The sequence below is a fragment of the Lagopus muta genome, chromosome 11, assembly GCF_023343835.1.
Source record: "Lagopus muta isolate bLagMut1 chromosome 11, bLagMut1 primary, whole genome shotgun sequence".
NCBI classification, from domain to species: domain Eukaryota; kingdom Metazoa; phylum Chordata; class Aves; order Galliformes; family Phasianidae; genus Lagopus; species Lagopus muta.
The window spans coordinates 1261809-1280227 of NC_064443.1; the positions used below are offsets into that span (position 1 = coordinate 1261809).

At 43.7% G+C, this 18419-nt stretch overlaps 1 long non-coding RNA gene across 10 annotated transcripts in view; it reads left to right on the forward strand.

Annotated features, from left to right (window-relative positions):
- The first annotated feature begins 504 nt into the window (after nucleotides 1-504).
- The window catches only part of LOC125698782 (uncharacterized), a 39030-nt gene continuing 21115 nt past the window's right edge, over nucleotides 505-18419 (forward strand). For 6 of the 10 annotated variants that reach the window (XR_007379321.1, XR_007379326.1, XR_007379327.1 and 3 more), the window contains exons 1-5: nucleotides 505-2032; nucleotides 2311-2411; nucleotides 3366-3485; nucleotides 9386-9661; nucleotides 10040-11689. This is a non-coding gene — a long non-coding RNA (uncharacterized LOC125698782). Of the gene's footprint in view, nucleotides 2033-2310; nucleotides 2412-3365; nucleotides 3486-7653; nucleotides 7709-9385; nucleotides 9662-10039; nucleotides 11690-18419 lie in introns of all 10 variants that reach the window. The other 4 variants (XR_007379329.1, XR_007379324.1, XR_007379325.1 and 1 more) reach the window with 4 other exon arrangements.

Genomic DNA, 18419 nt, shown 5'->3' on the forward strand with positions numbered 1-18419 from the left:
CCCCGACGCTCGCCGCCCGGCTCGGGGCTTACCGGAGCTCGGAGCTCCGCCGGGGGCTCCCCGCGCTCCCGCGACGTTTGCCGGGCATGGCGAAGGATCAACCGTACCGTGGGGCGCATCAGGCCCGGCACTGCCCAGGAAAGGACTGTCCCGCTCTGCTCTGCCGCGCCGCTGCAGCCCGTGAGATGTCCGACGCCGCTTCCTGAAGTGGCCGCGTTCTCCTTGGGATCTGTGCCCAGCGCTGCCCACAGCCTGCCCTGCTGCGCTGTGAGAAGGCAAGTCCCAGCCTGGGCTCAGATGGCTGCAGGCCCTCGTTGCTCTCGGTTCCCGAGGCTTCCAAGGTAACACTTTGGCACCCCCCGCTTCGCCAGGTGCCGCTCCCTGCATCCCCTTGTCTTGCCGATGCACTGCTGCTCTGGCAGAACCTGTGCCTTCCCTGAGTGGCGCCTTGTGGAACACAGAAATGACACACATGGGTTTGGTACGCACTTCTGAAAACAAAACCCCTTTGTAGGGGTCCGAGGTGGCTCTGTCCTGTCAGAGCTGGGAGGATCTGTCTGGAGAGACAGCAACCCCTCCTGCAACTGGAAGAAGCTGCCAAGCTGCCAGAGTCCACCTTTTCCTCCAGAACAGATCTGTTTGTCTCAGCTGTAGCTGCTGAAATGCACAGTGCAGAGCGATGTGGGTACATGCACATGTGTGGAGACAGGGACTTTCTGACATTAATGAGTAAATAATTGGCACTGCTTTCACAGGAGAGGTGATTGAAGCCTGACAAAGTTAGATAATGTGGAGAAAGTAAATGATAGAAAGATCTTTGTTTAATGGTGAAAACGACATGCTTAAAATTTGCCTGTTAATTTAATTTCACTGCAAATTCCCTGTGAAATGTTAGGTCTCAGGGGGTCATTCATCTCATTTGTCAAATCTTCACTGGTTTCATTGAAAGTAATTTAAACTTGTGGAGAATTTAAGTCAAATTTGTAAGCGTACATTATCTCCCCACAGCTTTACTCTGTCTTGACCCTGCTGGCTAACCCTGGCTGCTGCTCATCAAGTACTGAGCAGCTGTCAATGTCATTGCATTCACTGCACATCCCCATGAAAGATAATAAAGGCTGGGCTTCCCAGGCAGGCCAAGCAAACAAGAGGAGCTGAAGGAAAAAAATCTGAAGTTAACTGACGCTTTTCCTTTGTGATTGTGTCATCCAGTCAGACTGGGATGTGTGGTACCAGCCCAGTTAGGAGTTCTCTGATGCTGCTGCCTTTGGAGCTTGTAAGAAAAAGGATAGGGTAGAGAATTGAATCATACAAGCATACCTAGTTTTTACAAGTACTGAAAAGTATTCAACAGCCCCAGTTTGAGAGTGGTTCAGAATGAGAGGCACAACGATGATGGAGTTGAGAAGACCACAGGTGCCTTAACAGCACTCTTGTGAGAAGCCTTCTTTGTAAGGCTGCCTCTGTCCTGTTCTCCTTAATGCATTGGAAGTCAATGCACGTGTAAGAAGGTATTGTTACTTAACACTATTTCTAAACACTTGGCTGACAATCACTCAGGTGTAGGTGGAGGCCTCATTTTAATTTTAAAGAGCACTGTGCACATGTTCTCTGCACACAAATGAATCATAGAACTCATTTCAGGAAGGCAGAGGCCTAAGAAAGGTCACCAATGGTCTTTGGCATTTCTGAATATAAATCACAGTTTGTGTGGATTTATCCCTTTAGAGGTAAGTTTTACTGGAATGGTTAGAATCCACACCGTGAGTTTGATGGTCGTGCATGAGCTCAAATGTGTTTGGTACAATTAATGTCAGCTGAAGTTAATTTATTACATGCATTATTCCAAATGAACTCTGGTGTTTTTTTTTGTCTGGCTTCACCAGTAGGAGTGTGAGGAGCATTGGTCAGCCTGGTGCATGGCAGTATTGAGGAGAACTGCCATCCCCACTTAGTGTCTGTGGAGAGGAAATCCATTTTAGCAGACCTGGAGAAGAAGCTAGCAGTAGTGCTGTGACAATTTCAATTAAAGGTCTGTGAATGGTAATTATGTTTACATACCAGCAGTCTGATTAAATGTAAACTAATTATGCAAAAAGCTTAAACTGCGACCTGAGTTACTCTTGCTCAACTCACTCGCAGTTGAGTTTCAGCAGAGTTTTTGGATAACATGTTATCACTGCAGGAAGTTTCCTTGTTGTTTTCTTCGTTTGCTTGTTTTTTGTAGGCGGTGGGATGTTAATGATATTTGATGATATTACTGAAACAGTGTGATCTTCCCTTCCCTCTTTCCCTGCTTCTGTCATCCAGCCTCAAGCATAACCGTATGGGAATCCTGAACACTTACTGGGTGCGGTCTGAGAGCTGCTGGTTTGAAGCATTAATACACGGCAAAATCACAGGACATGGAGGTAGTTCACATAGAAAGAGACCTTAGTTGATAACTTTTAACCCTCTCTGCACAGAGCAGCGCTAACTTCAGTGTTGCTCCAGCCCTAAAAGTCTTGCACTGATGTACAAAGAGATGTGCTTTGCAGCACCAGTGTTTCAGCTAGGGAACAAAGCCCACTGCATTTGAATGAAAGAAGAACTGCATCAAAGTTTTGTCAGTGCATGTTTCCTTTTGATGCAATGTAATTCAGTCATCAGAGCCTGAATCGCAAGCTTTGGTGCTGCATCCTGTCATCCTTTTGTGGGATTTCGATATCAAAATACATAGGAAAACGGAGACTTGTATTCATCAGTTAACATTATTTCACCACCTCAGGTTTGCAACTTTCATGTCTATTTTAATGATTGTTTAAAAATGTGGACGAGTGCAGCAAGAAAAGAACTGTTAATTGAATTAGAACTGACCAGTGTTGTAACATTGTGAAGAGGTTATAGCTCATAATTTCAAAGAAGTGTTTTTCTTTACACTTAAAGAATGGCAATGCCTGCAGTTCTAAAAAGGTGACATTTGAAGTGAGCCCTGGGTTGGTCTCAGAACAAGTCTGCCTTTTCTCACTCCTGATCCAAAAGGAGCAGAGCTCTAATTCACTGCAGCAGCTCTTGCTGGTCTGCCAAGTGACTTTGACTGGAGCTGCTCCAACGGGCTGCTTGCTTCCATGTGCTGTAGGCCACAGACAATTCCCATAACAGAAGCATCGCAGCAAAGTGTGTTTTCCATTTTCCTGTGGGAGTTTGTTTCCGTTTCTCTTTATTGCCCACTTGGAAGAGAAGACTGGCAGAAACATTTTGCAGAGATTAAATACGGCTGCATCTCAGTTTGTATTCATAGCTTCTGTCCAGTGCTCGGGGTGCTTCAGTGTCAGCTGAAATATCTCTGTATCTTCTCAAATGTTTTTCATTCTCCATTTGTTCAGTCTTAGCCTTCTGAACCGGTTCTCTGGTCTCCACTCTTCCCATCTGCACTTCCTGAAGATTTTGGAACTGCTGGAACTGCATTTATTTTGGGGGGAAAAGTAGCTGCATTGGGCAAAATGGTAAGTAAAGGTAATTCATCCTGATAAACTGACCTCCACGCTCTTGGGAAAAAGTATAAATTGATAGCAGAGTGTGGATTATTGCAGTGATATCTGTAGTACATCATCTGTTAATTATACAGATTGTTAGGTTTTAAATGATTATAACACAATGAGTGCATTGAGTACAATACAAATAATTGTATTTGGGAGCAAAGTCTTCAATTTCTGTTGTTATTGGCAAGCAATTTCTATAGCTGTATGGCAGCTTGTTTGTTTGTTTGTGCTCACTGTTGGTGTGACGTTTTTGTCTTCGTTTTGTTTTGCTTTGTGAGGGATAATTTAACACTGTTGGGAGCAATTGGGGTTCAGGAGTAGCATATGTGGAATTTTGCTCATGCAGTGAGTTGTGATTTCTGCTGTGCTAATTGATACACACATATATTCACGCAGCCTGTTTGAGTCATAAATAAGGTCTTCCACACCTTACAAAAACCAAAACTTGCTTTTTTTTCTTGATTATTGTTACATTTTTCACTACTTAAGTAGTGCAGTGCAGCAGCCAGCACAGGGAGCCTTTCAGAACATCTCTGCTTGTGGTGCTTTGAAAAGAGGAGTTGCACAGCTATCCCCTTCTTCCCAGGAAGTACTGATGGCTCTGTCAACAAGCTTGTCACACATGTAGAAATACCAGACAGCATCCTTCAGAGATCCTGAGATCACTGCCAATTGTTACATTTTCCTGGATATCTCTTCAGCATTCAGGCAAACAACTATAAGGTACTGAAGTGTTGGGTCTAGAGAGAAGTGCTGTTCTGCCTTTAAAATCCAGGGCCTTCTGCTGTGGGCCTTCCCTGTCTCTTAATTCTTCTCTTCTTTTTTTGGTGCTGTGATTACTTTTTTGTGCTTACGGAAGTTCTGACTTCAGCTCTGGAAAACTGAACTGCCGTGCTGATTTTCAGCCTCTCTGAGATGAGCAATAATCTGTACCTGACGGCTGTACTTTTCTGGCTGTTGGTAGGGTTTGTTAAAGGACGTATTTAAGAAAGCACCATCCCTGTGCATTGGGCCAAAAAATCAAGGATTTTTTGACCTTCTGAACTATTTTCAAAGTTTGTTTTAAACAGCCGAGGAGGAGTAATCTCTTAAAGGCTTTTCTAAAGGCATTGGACTAGATTTTGATTAATGTGTCTGAGGAAACTTCTCTGTTCCACCTAGTATTAATGTGGTAAATGAAGTGCAACTCACAAAGAGATTCAGGCCTTGCTGCCAGTCTTTAATGAATCAGAACTCCAGATATTCTGGATTCCTTTTCACTTGTGTTTATCAGGAGATTCCTTTGGTGTATAATCAGTACTGACAATCTCTGAAACAGCCTTTTAATTATTCACTGCTTTGATATCTTCTTGTTTTAAAAGCTGGTCTGCCTGAATGGATTGGAGACTTATTGGAGGAAGAAATACATATTTTCTAGATAAATAAACAAAAAAGGATTAATTCTCGTTTAGGGGATCAGCAAATCACATCACTTTCCCGTTTTGCTGCTTTTGCCTTCTGATTTCAAACCAGAGGTTTTTTCAATCTGTTATTGCTTTGGTCAACTTCTGATCAACTTCATGTCAACGAAGAGTCGAACCTTTTCTTCTGAAAGCCTGTTTGTGTGGCTTGGGGAATGATTTTGCCCCATAAGCATTTTGGCCATGGTGCTGTTGAAGTTATGAGAAGGGATAATATAGTAGTGGCCTTTTTGTTAGGAGTTGGATGGGGAGAAACTTAATGTTGGCATCTGTTACTGTTTACGACTTCAGATTCTCAAGTTTGTCTTATGTCAGATTAATTGTTGGGAGAACAGTTCAGACTGAGAGCTCTGGGTTCAGAAAAAGCAATCTCCCTGTATGTAGTATGGCTGCAGGCACCAAGCATCTTTTGCCACGGACTTCTGGAGCTCTGAATCTTCCTTAAGAATGAACCCTTGCCTTGGAAGCACAGGCCATGGGCAGCTGTTCTGGATGGAGTGAAGGTGCAGCCGCTGTGCTGCTGGAGGGGCTGCTGGAGCTACGCATTGCTTTGCTTTGAGATTGTCTGAACCAAGCTGATGCAGGTTTAACACCAAATCCTTACACAAGAATTTAAATTGATGTTTCCATTTCCAGAATTTAGCGTGGGAAAGAGCAGTTTGTTCTGAAGTGCCTGGACCCATTAACAGACCATCTTTTATCTGACTTCAAGTGGAAGCAGTTTTGCATTAATTCTCATGTTTGAAGAGGTATGACAGAGTATGCAGGGCTAGGCTTTGAAAAGTCACAGAGCTGGGTGTCGTCAACCTAGAAAAGACAAATCACATCATGCTGATTAACAGCATTTCCTGGAGGAAGATAGTGACCTGACATTGCACTAAATGGGATGAAGAACCTTAAGGCATCCTATGAATAATGTCTGTATTGGGCAGAGGACAAATCTCCTTTTGATGCAGACAGACATCTGCTTGTTAAAACAAGAGTCAGGCCTAGTCAAAGCAGTCCCAGTCTAACCTGCACTACATTGCAAGGATAGGTTATGATGTTATACTGCACAATCAACACTGCTAACTGCAGCTCTCTGATAACCAGTGCTAACTCTACCAGATTGACTGCATTAATAAATCATTAAAAAGCTCAGATGAGCTGCTTGTATGCTACAGCATGACAGCACCTCAGATGATTTCTCAGTAGAGATGACTTGTGATTAGAGAGCAGTCTGAGTAAGCAGAATTGCCTCTGCTCAGCACACTGACTACTAAATGTATAGCAAAGACATTTATGTATTTAGCCTAGTAATGCGGATGACAAAGCATGTATTTAAATACAGTCATTAGATTATTTTGGTCTGGTTTGGCATCTTTTTAATTCCAGGGGAGTGATTTTTTTGAGAACTATGCCATGGTGACCAAAAGTACTACTAAATTACTGAGGATATTGACAAACTTCTTGTAATACACCTCATCTGGAGACCTGGACTGAGAACCTGAGGAACTGTGTATGAAGCAGCGTGGGGTTATTTGATATGGCTGCAATGGAGGTCAGCAGCTCAGGGCTGGTTTGGTTCTGATAACCTGTGTTACTTGCAATTCTTGTGTGACCTGGGAGCTGACAATCCTTGTGGGTCCCTTCCAACTTGGGTTATTCTGTTAGCATGTAAAGGAAATGGGGGAGAATTAGAGGCAGCTAAAGCAGGAGGAGTCATGCTGAGGTTCAGTTGTTTGGCATTTTCAGCCAGAGGTGGGTGTGTCTGTCCTTAATTAATTTGATGCAGTGGTGTTGTTCAAAGCCAGCCGAGTGTTACCAGAGGATTACATGGTTTTGCTACCATTTCTGCAGCCAAGTAGGGCTGCGGTTTTATGAGGTGTCTCTGGAGCTGACCAATGCAAGAGAACAGACAAAGAATAATTACCATAGATATGCTCCAAGCATTGCATTGAACGCATTATTACTGTGAGATGCCTAAAAATAACATTCCAAGACTTGTCTGTACTGAAGAGGAATGGATGTGCCACTTAGAGCCTATTGTTTACCGAGAAAAGCAATGTTGACGCAAACTAGATTGCTTGAAAGCAAGGGCAGTCATTTTTCATAAAGAGAAAGTCTTGTGTTTCTACCAGTCCACAGCTCCCACCAGTGACCTGATTAGGCTGACACAGATACAGGATTGGAGAAAATTATTCTGCTTTATTTAAATACAGACATGCTTCTGGTTTTCAGTTTAGCTGAGCTGAGCAAATATTAGCTCAGAATGATCTGAAACTGAAGCATTCCAATAAATAGAATATTTTTTGTGGCTTGAATGGAGCACTATATTCAGTCACAAGGAAATTGAAATTTCAGCTGCACTTAATAAAAAGGAAAAGTTTTGACTCATGAAATGGAAAAAGCTGAAGTGAAGCTCTAATTTGCAAAGCAGTTCAGCTTGAAACTATTTTCCTTTTATTTATTATGAATGAATTCTTAGAATAAAATCCTTCATCCCTATATTTCAAAGCAAGTGCGTGTATTTCAGGGGGAGAAGCAAAATCTTCATTGCTGATTCAATTCTTCCCAGTAGTGAAATACTCCTCTGCTAGGGGTGAAAGCAAACCATTTCTATACTTAAAAGAGTTTTGTTTGAAAACAACATGTTCTTTCATAACAATTCAATTTCTCCCTCTTTATTTAAGCTTCAGAATCTTTCAGAATTGAAGTCCAGCTGTAACTTGGAGAAATAAATGGAAGGTGAGGTGATAACGAGCACTTGAACAGTATAGTACTAAAACTTGCTTCAATTTTGAGCATCTATTTTTTTTTTTCCTTTTCATCTGACAGGGAATGGCCTTTATTTGTTAGTTCTGTAGAATTGTTTACTGAGTTTGAGTTCATATGCTAATGCTAATCACACAGCATTGGAAAGAATACCCTGGGAAGAATTTAAAATATGAAGGGCTTTGGATTGGTGGGTGAGAGAGTTGACCATGGCCAGTTCCCACTTAACCTTTCTTTCACTCCTTCTCAATAGGATGGGAAGAAAATAAGATGGAAAAGCTGGTGGGTCAGGGTGAAGATGGGGAGATCACTTACTGCTTACTGTAGCAGACAAAGCAGATTTGACTTAGGGAAAATTAATTGATTTATTGCCAATTAAACATAGTGCTCTAACTCCCCACCCTGAGAAGCGCAGGGGGATGGGCATGAGGGCCTGTGCTAAGCCCACAGCAGCTTCTCTCTTCCTCCCATCGTCGTCACACTTCTCTGTTGTTGAAGCATGGGCTTTCAGGATAAACCTGATCCAGCGTGGGCTTCTCATGGGCCGTAGTGGAATTTCTGCTCCATTATCTGGAGCTCTTCATCACAAGAAGATGAGACCTTAAAGAAACTGTGATTAGAATCAAAAGAGTCGTTTAGGTTGAAAAAGACCTTCAGGATCACTGAGTCCAACCATCAGCCTGGCCTATCAAATCCCACCACTTACCCGTGTCTCTTAAATACCTGCAGGGATGGAGACTGCACCACTGCCCTGAGCAGTGCATTCCAACACTTGAGCACCTCCTATGTCAAGAAATCTTTCCTAATATCTAATGTAAAGCTGCCTTGGCCCCACTTAAGGCTCTTTCCCTGTATCCTGTCATTTGTCACCTGAGAAAAGAGATTGAGACCTTTCCTGTAGGTAGTTCCAGTAGCATTTCCAGGTAGTTCCAGTAGGAGAGCATTGAGGTCTCCCCTCAAACTTCTCCAAATCAAACAGCCCCAATTCCTTCAGCAGTTCCTCTCTAGTCCTCTTTCTCTCTTGGTCTCTTTACCAACTTTGCTGTTTCCTGCATGTGCTTAAGCAACTCAATGTCCTTCTGGCAGTTCGGGGTCCAGAACAGTTCTTCTCACAACTCACAACTGTGATGATGATGCAGAGCACACAACTGCTCTTGTCAACCCAGCCTGGAGAAGAGAAGGCTGGGGGTCTCACTGGTGTGCACGCATATCACTGCCTCGGGTGGGAGGGAGCCAAGATGCAGAGCCAGGCTCTTTTCATTGTGCTTTTTAATTTTGATTTTGGAGATAAATGGCACAGAATGGAAGCAGAAGAGTTTGAATGTGGTGAGGTCATGTTTCAGGTGGTTCAAACTGCAGCGCAGTTGCCTGTGATCCTGAGATGTGCCTCCAATGTGGTATCATTTTCCCTGTACCCACTTCAGATCGAGGTTATGCTTTGTATTGTCGTGACATGAATGCTGATCTTAATGTGACCAGGAGGAAGTGAAGCAGTGTTGAGGAAATCTGCTTTTTAAATGAGTTGTAAAACTGATTTCTGACCTATGTGCATCTTTTAAATACTTTTCTGTAGTCTTCTGGAAGGTCTTGTATCTGGTAATTCACTTACCTATAATATGCCTTTGACTTAATTTTTCTTTGCTTTACCAGGGAAGTTGGTACTCAACAGCATGTTGTCACATCTCATCTTGGCAGCGGCTATGATGTAGTGAAAGATAAGGTTCTCCATCTCACTGGGATCCCAGGTACCCCTTCTGCTTTATGAAGAGAGGTGGCCCAAGGCAATTAAGGTGCTTGTGCCATTCCTCTGCAGTTGTATACAGCATTTGCCAGCCTGAACTGAAAGCTGTGCTGCTGTCTGCATGCAATGGGAAGCTGCATGGAAAAGCATTGTCTCCAAGGATGCCTTCTGTACCTTCATGCCAGGTAAGCAGTGCCTCCCTCTGTTGGTATTGCTGGCCCAGCTGCCAGGCCTGGCTTTGTGTCTGGGGCTGTGGAAGTAGCTCAGCTGTTCCCATCCCTGCCTGCAGTGGCACTGGTGGTGAGGTGCTGTGAGCAGAACTGTGACAGCAGCAATGTCACCTGTGGTCTGAGGAGACTGGACATGATTGCGAGATGAGCACAGTGGATAACTTTGCTGCACAAATTACAGATGATGTTTTGAAAAGAACAAGAACTATGTTAGTCTAGAAGAATCAAGTGAATGCTTGCTGAATCCCTCTCGGTCTGCTCAAATGTCTCTTTGAGGCATGATCGGTTTTTCCTGAACATCGGCCTTGTGCTTCATTTGTTTTGTTTCTTCAGACCATCGTTTAGGGTGGACATCTGGCAGACATGATACAGTGCAACCTGCATTTGGTGTCCCATCAGGTTGGACAGGTAATGCATGCTTCAACTCCTGTGTGTACCACGGCTGAAGCTGAACTCACATATCTTTGTTTACCTCTTCCTAAACTTCTGTTGTTGTTGCTTTGGATTTTATACATAAGCTTTATTTCTTTGTCTTCTGTTGCAGGCTGTACTGAATATCGATTTTTCTGCATTGTTTTGGCAAGGCACTTCATCTGTGGTAAATAATAACTCTCCTGTTCTCCCCATATCTTTAATAATGTTCATTTGAAAGGCTTTTGCATGAGGAAGTGAGAGAGTATTTCATTTTTTTTCCACACAGTTTTTTAATAGCTGGAAGAACTGTCCTGGAATAGAAATGGTTGATGTAATTGGGCTAGAGCTAATGAAGGAAGAGCTTTGATGAAACGTTGATATTTACTATAGTCTGCCTACTGAAGCAATTTTCTTCATTAATTCTCTTTTTCTTTAAATTCAAGTTAATGTTGGGATAGTAAGTATTAAATGCTCTGCTCTTAGGAGGAATGGGATTTGTCACAGGGCAATGGTGCTGTGGCATTCCTGGAGACTGCTCCATCACTAATGGCTAATCGGCTTAATGAGAGTGTGAACAGATTGCTAACTGCCGTGGTGGGCTTTCTGGGCTGGAGGCAGGAGGTTCAAGTCTGGCAACGTCAGCAGGTAGCTGGCAAGGAGGTATGGTTGGCTTCTGCACCAAATGTGATGACATTTTTGTTTTGTCTTCATTTTTCTTGCAGGCTCTTGTTCTCAGGAGCAGTTTCCCTGCCAAATGCCATCGTATCACATCAAGCTGCTTTTTGTGTGTGATACTGTACTCTGGGAGCACTGAGAGGCTCTCTACCCAATCCAAGCCTAAACATGACACTGCCTCTGTGTGGGTAAAGGCACACACTGGAGGCTGTCAGCTGCTCTGTTCTGCTTCACTCTTTGTCTCTTGCTGCATAGGGTGCATCTGTGCATGGCGAAGTGGGCATGCCTTCTTGTTAAGAAGTCTATATGGAACTTGTGCAGCTGCTATTGCAAAGCATAACTGGAACTTCTGGATATCACCCTTGCCTGATGCTGCAAATCTAAGGCCACAAGTCTCAATTAAGTTACCGATAAATAACTGCCACAGACCTGTGAGATGAAGAGTGCACAGGCCACCTGCTGCTGCTTTCTGAGGTGAAGACAGAGACTCAGCATCTAACCCAAGTTGCAGGGCTGCTTGCTGGGTGACACAGATGCGTTCTCAGTGCCTTGCCAGCACTGCAGGAATCAGGTGCTTGCGGGGTACAGGGTGATTTTGTTGTGCCATTGTGTTGATGCCAAGTTTCCTCTGGCTTTAAATGTCTGGCTGACATTCATTCTTACAAACACTTTTCTGACAGGGAAACAAGGTTATGTAGTCATACTAGAAATAAATAAGTAAAAAGTAAAGCCTGTAGAAAATGTCTGGATAGTCTCTGAAGGAAGAGCACTTTCCTGTATTCCTTAGGAAGCCTCCTGTAACAAGCATGGAGAAGGCGAGGAACCAAAAAGGGGAAAGCGTGGATGAATTCTGAGTCCCAGCAGAGCAGAAGTTACAGCTGCAGTTCAGAGCAGGTAGGCATTTACAGTTTTAATAGAGGTCTTATCTCTCAGTGCTCTCAAAATGCTGTGCTTTCTTCTGAAACTCCATCTCTTCCTCCCTACTGCTGGCTGCAGGGCAGGCACTGCTTTGCATCCCTAAGTCTGAGTCAGGATGCGGGAGCACTGATGGATGGATGCACTGACCTGAGCTGCAGGTGCAATGTGCCTCAATGTCTTCAGGCACATGTAACATAGTTTTTAATATTTGTCTTACTACATGTGGAAATTTCACTGCTGGGGTTAGCTGAAGCTCAGTGGGGTTTTGGGTCTGACATTGCCTTCTCCTTATGACAGTGGAACCATTAGGCAGTCACTGTCACGTTGGTGGGGGGTTGTAAAGAGAACTCTGCTAGGGAAACAGTGAGGCATCATCAGGAGAACTGGAAGGATGATGAGAATTTAAGTGAATGCGTTTTCTTTTATGACATATTTGACACTTATTAGAATATACAATTAACCTTGAGTTTCTAAAATTGGCTGTATTTCTCTCCTCAGAACACAGTTCCAAATGAACTGTTAGTATAATTTCAGAAGTGTCCTTCAGGTATTTTATCTACATATATATAATGTTAACAGGTGATTTTATGTACAGGTGGAGTTCCATATAAATCCCCAGGCTTTGTTATAAATACTAGATTTAATCTTGGTAAGGACTTTAAATAAGTGAAATATAGACAGGAATCAATTCCCAGGTCACCTCATTAAGTGGCATCCTTACTTTGTAACTTTTATTGTGCAAAGCAAGCGATGTGTATACTGATTAAGATGACTAATAGTTATGTTGGATCTAATTATAGCATTGCCAGGAGGCTTCATAATAGTTAGGGGTCTGTCAATGTTTTTGCTACATTGCTGTAGTCGTAGTAGTAGCTGTAATACAGTACTTGCTCCTTTCAGTGCAGTAAAAGGTTTCACACTGCGTTGCAACTTGTTCTGTTTGCATGAATATTACTATCTTGATATTTGAGCAGAATCTCTACTACAAGCAAAGCTGGATGGGAAGAGCAACGGGCACAAAACCCTTGGGGTTCCTGTGGCACCGTCCCACATTGGGGTGGCTGTGGAGCATTGTGTCTCTTCTCGTGTGCTTTGATAAAGTGATCTCGGAAAGCAGCAGTGGGCATTGGTCTGGAAAATAACCAAATGCAGTAAATGCAGTCCTGAAGCTAAATCCTTGACTTGAGCAGAGCTCTTTGGGTTGCATGTTCTTATCTGAGGTGGTTAGGACTACCATAATTGGAGGATTCACTCATTTATATGTATAGAAAGTGATGCCCCAGTTTTACTAGAGCAGACATGAGAGTGAGGACTGCAGTTCATACCTCACTCTCACACAGGTGCCACTGCTGACATGAGTGCAGGTGTTAGGTGCAGAATGAAGCTTTTGAAGTGGAACTCGTCAACAAATCAGTGGCTGTGATGTGTCACGAGTGGAGAAGCACGTAGTTAGGATGAGCTTTATCCCATCATCTTTTCTCCTGCAGTATATTGAGAATTCTAGAAAAAAAAAAATAGGAAACATAAAAAATGAAAGGTTGAAATACATTTGGTGAAGGACTATAAATATGGATCTGCGATAAAAGCTAATAGCCACTTCTTTTTAAAGAGTCCAGTGTGGCTCATGGAGAAATATTTAAAACTGTTATTACAAAAATGCTGAAAAATGATTTCAGTTACAGATGCTGTACAGCTGGAGAACAGCAGAAATATATCGTGTCTTTTCAGACAAGACTATGAGAAATGAGTTTCTTTTGTTGGAATGGTGTGAATTTTAACGTGAGAAGGCAGAACAAGTTGGGCAGATCTCACTTCAAAGCAGCCCAGAGCAGTTTGTCACTTGGAGCACATGTGGATGAGGTTCTCTCTGTGCAAGGAATGATGTTTTTGACCTGAAAGTTCAGAACCAGGCGTTGTATGACTGTCGTGGGTGACAGCAGTTGTCACCTGTGCTCAGGAATAGGGTTAAGGCTACAGATTTCTCCTCGAGGCTCTTTTGCAGCTCAGCATGGCCAGCAGGTTAGCAGAGGGGTTTGCTTTTTGTTGGAGCTCTGTGGTGGGGTGGTGCCAGTCCCCAGGCTGCCCACTTGGAGCATCTCTGTGCCAGAAGCTGGCTGGCAGTGGAGGGACCCTGCCTAGTTTGTTCTGTGTTGTCTGAAGCCAGGTGTGTTTCTGTGTCCCTGCAGCCTCCAGCTCTGGGGCACTCTCCTTAGTGCCTACATCCCTTCTGCCACTTCTCTGAGAGCTGCATCACGTGGCCCAGTGGCAGCTCTGCTGCTGGGTTTCTGAAAGCACCAAACGCTATCCCCATGTCTCTGGCTGCTGCTCAACTCTGGGTGATGTTTAAATCTTGTTCTATAGCTTCTACCACCTCCATCCTGCAGCTTCCACCGCATTTGAATGGAGGCTCCCTCAAACCCACCCGATGAAAAAGCTCATCAGCCTTATCTGCTGGCTAGTCTACCTAATAAAATACATGACTACAAGCATGAAATCATAGGATGGTTTGTGTTGGGAGGGACCTTTAAGATCACGTAGTTCCAACACCCCTGCTGTTGGCAGGGACACCTCCCATAGCCCAGGTTGCTCACAGCCCCATCCAGCCTGGCCTTGAGTGCTTCCAGTGAGGGGGCATCCACAACCTTGCTGTGCAATCTGTTTCAGTGCCCCACAGTAAAGAATTTCTTCCTACTATCTTGTCTAAATCTACCCTCTTCCAATTTAAAACCGTTTCCCCTCATCCTGTCACTAATGCCCATATAAAGAGTCCCTCCCCAGCTTTCCTGTAGGCCCCTTCAGGCAGCCCATGCTGCCCCAAACCAGCAAAGGGCTGCAACCTCCTCCAGCCACCGTGCAGCTCACCCCTCCCAGTGCTCCTGCTGAAATCCTGGTTCGATGTTGGCCATCTTCAACAAACAGCACATCTTTAGGAGCCCAGGGTAATGTGCACAAACCAAAACAATGGACACTGCCTAATACTGCATGATTTTATGTGTTCCCTAGCAGCCTGTAGCTAGAATATGCAGATGTGCACACCTCCTGCATCAGCTTACAGTCCTTGCTTTTATTTTGGCAGACCATGGCAATCTGTGGTCATATCACTGAATATTGAGATGATTTTAGGCAAAGCACTCTGATTTTAATGCACCTGTGGTTAGCTGCTGTATTAGAGTCAGTGGCTTCTGTGCTGTGAAAAAGCCGCCTTGGAAGGGAGCTTCAGTTGTTGAAATCCTTCTTGGTTCTTTCAAGAGTATTGCTGTGGTTTCAGAGGAGCAGTGTAGAAGTTGGAGGAGTGCTTGCAGCCAACTCAGTGCAGAAAGTTTTCCCCTCTACTTCCCAGTAGCATCAGCCAACGAGATCAGCCATATAGAGACATGGACATGCTAACTATTCCTATTTAGCATGTGGAATTCTGAATTAAAGCCCTGTTATGCAAGGCAGGATGCAGAACAAAAGCAGATTTCTGTGTTTCAGGTTGCAGGAAATGGGATGGCTGTATGAAGCAGATGGGTGCTGGAGGTGGTGGGGAGGGGCTGCAGTAGCTGGAGCACAGCAGCTCCTTGATGTCCTGGCAGAAAAAATCCGACAGAGCCTGACAACAACTGCCAAGCATTTGTCTCACCAGAAAGGCACACTTTTGTGTATTATCGTTACTTGGTCAATATTTTCAGGAACTAACTTGAACATGTGTTTTCTTGGAGCCTGTCTTTGGTGCTAGAGCAGACACCAGAGATAAGCAAATATGTGGTGAGGGAAGAAGATATGTATGGTATTGATTTCCCTTCTTGTGTGGCTTAACAAAAATAAGCCTCGCTAAACCCAAGCAAACAAACAAAATACCTCATTTCCACCAAAATAAACTGTGTGGGAATTAAAACAAGATGAAAAAGGTGAGTGTGTACAAAGGAAAGGCAAGAGCCTACAGCCGTGTGATTGACTGGTACTGGGGTGGCGTGGCACTCAGAGGGATTACTCGATTTTCCAGCATTTGGCATAACAGGTCTTAGTGCTTCACAAACGTTAACTGATTGTTTGCCTTTGTTGTCAGGTAGTCATTTTCCTTCGTACACAGATGGAAATCCAGCTGCATTAATTACTTGCCTTGAGTGAGGCATCCTGCCAGGTGGAGAAGCAGGTTGCCATGCATCTCGATGCATGGGTGCCATGAGAAGCCCCATGTCCCTGTGGGGCTGGGAGTGGTGGTTTTATAGTGTCTTTCTGGTCTGAGTCAGGCTGAGGTAACCACGGGGCTGAGTCGGTGAAGGTTCTGGGCATGTCATCTCTTTTACTGGAGGAGTGAACCCCAGAACTACTTTTCTAATTAACTGTGATCACTGATATAATAGTAGGAATCCCCAAACCATGAGATTTATCATGCTTTTCAGCGTGATAAACTGTGAAAGCAGAATTTGCAATGGATGGCCTTTTAAGACCCTACCACAGAGCAGGCCTGGGCAGCAGAGCTGGCCTCCATCAGTGGATAGGGCCAATACCAGCTGTCATCAAGATCAAACAGAACGCGCTCGTTAACACTCTCATTTCTCTCTGCCTTGCTTTAGACTTCTTTCTTTTTGGTCTAAAGTATTATTAATAGGAAAAGCTAAAAATCAATGCCAGGCATAAAAAGTGTTTGTTATCCACGTGAAACCTAATGCTGTATTTCCTGCAGTGTCAACAGCTGATTGATGAGGCTGACATGCAGGAGCATTCTCTTGTTTTGATAAGTCTGATAGAGCCTTTGACTTGATTTTTTTTCCTGATGGATAACAGGGAGGCAGGGGTGGCACTGTTAATACACAGAGGCTTTTTTGGAGTGTGGTTGTTGCCTGCTGAGAAACCCTGATCTCTGAAACAAAAACCTGAGATCAGCTAATGAGTTTTCTCCACAGCTGCCCTGTGATACTGCAGCATCTTTGCATACTTCACTTCTGCAGCATCGTTTCGCACTGCTGCCTTTTGCCAGCCAGTGTGTAGCAGCAAGATCACTTCTGTTTTCCAACCTTTACAACCACAGGGTTTTCTCATACATACGAATTGTGAATACCCCCTCATTCCACTCTGCTCTATTGCATTCCTTCTCTTAGAGCTGTCTCTCCCAGGGGAAGCTGTTGGCCAGCATGTCATGTTCAGGATATTAACAGCAGTGACAACAGAACAGTGGGTGTTTGGTTTCACATGGCACCACTCTTCCTGGAGATGACTGTGTTCACAGTGCTTGGGCATTTTTGCGTGCTACAAGGAAAAGAAAAACTGACTGTTTAAATCAGGTGTGGTTAATTCATGATTTGTTTAAATTGAGGGATAGGAAGAGAATTACAGAACTCATTCTTAGAACTTGGTGACAAGCTGACATGAGCAGTGCAACAACAGAATGCAGTTAGACTTACTGTGCCTGCCTCTGGGACAGGGTGCTTTCAGGGCCTATGACAGCTGTCATCAAATAGGTGAACTAACTTGGTCCAAAAACTGAACTAACTTGGTCCAAGCTAGGCAAACTGCTGTGTTGTTAAAATAACAGTGCAGTGATTGAGAGGTCTCTAGGAAGATATGGAGGATCGTGTCTTGGTTTGGTTCCAAATGAAAATAATTCAGAGGAAGTGTCTTTACTGATTTAAAAAACAAACACACCAAAAATTAACAAACAAACAAAAAAACACGACAGGAAATTAACTTGGTAACATTAAACATATGATTAACTCATGTCACTTACCTTGAAAGGAAGCAATTGCTTTTACCCTGAGATCAATCAATCATTTTATCAGGTGTGAACTTTGCTGATGCTTCTGTCAGCATCTGTCATGTCTATATATTCATGAAACACCTGTAGGTTTTGTTGCTAATAAGTAACTTCTCAAGATTATGAAATGCATCTATTGCTCAAGTTTTTTGCAGCTCAGTATGTCTGGCTGCATGCTTCGTACCAGGGCATCAGAGTCCAAACATCTCAGAGTAACAATCAGTGGCACATGCTCTTGCTTTTAAAAAAGAAGCAATAGTACAAATGGAGCAGGAATGATCAGTGAGGTACTGGTGAGTCACATTGCTCTGTCACTTTGAGAAGAAGGCAGAGGTGGACACCAGGAACCTGTACAGGGTAAGCAGTGGGGAGCTGCTGGGTCAGCTGCCTTTGGTCAGATGAGAGCTGCTGCTGCTGTTGTGACTTTGTGAGATTTTCTGTGAGTTAAACTCACAGAGTTCAAGCTTATCTGTGAGCTCCTGGGAAGTCCAAAAATCAAATAATGTAGTATGGCTTTCACACTGGAGGGGCAACTCCAGGCAATGGGCCACAATTTGACTTTTATTAAGAAAGGAGTACAGCAACCTGTGGTTTTTTCAAGAGTTATTTTTCCCCCCTTCGTTTTACCTCGAGTTTATTTTAATTGCATGCTACAAAGTAATTAAAAATAGAGGTCTTCAGCTCCTTTGTTGCACGTCTCAGAAGGGAGTATGTGGGCCAGGGGAGTGCTGGCCATGGCGTCTCATCAACCTGTGACAAAATAAACTATTGCTCTGCTTCTGAAAGCAAAGTACAATGAGGTTTGACATAGTGAAAACTGAAGCTCATTCTGCAACTGAAATTTTATGTAGATAGTTGGTCTGTAACAGCCAAAGAGGTGCTTGAGCAGTTCTTCAGTACTATGAGGTTTCTTGATAGATGCTTTAGCAAGCAGGCTTGCAGTGTCTGACACAGCACAAGGGTGTCAGG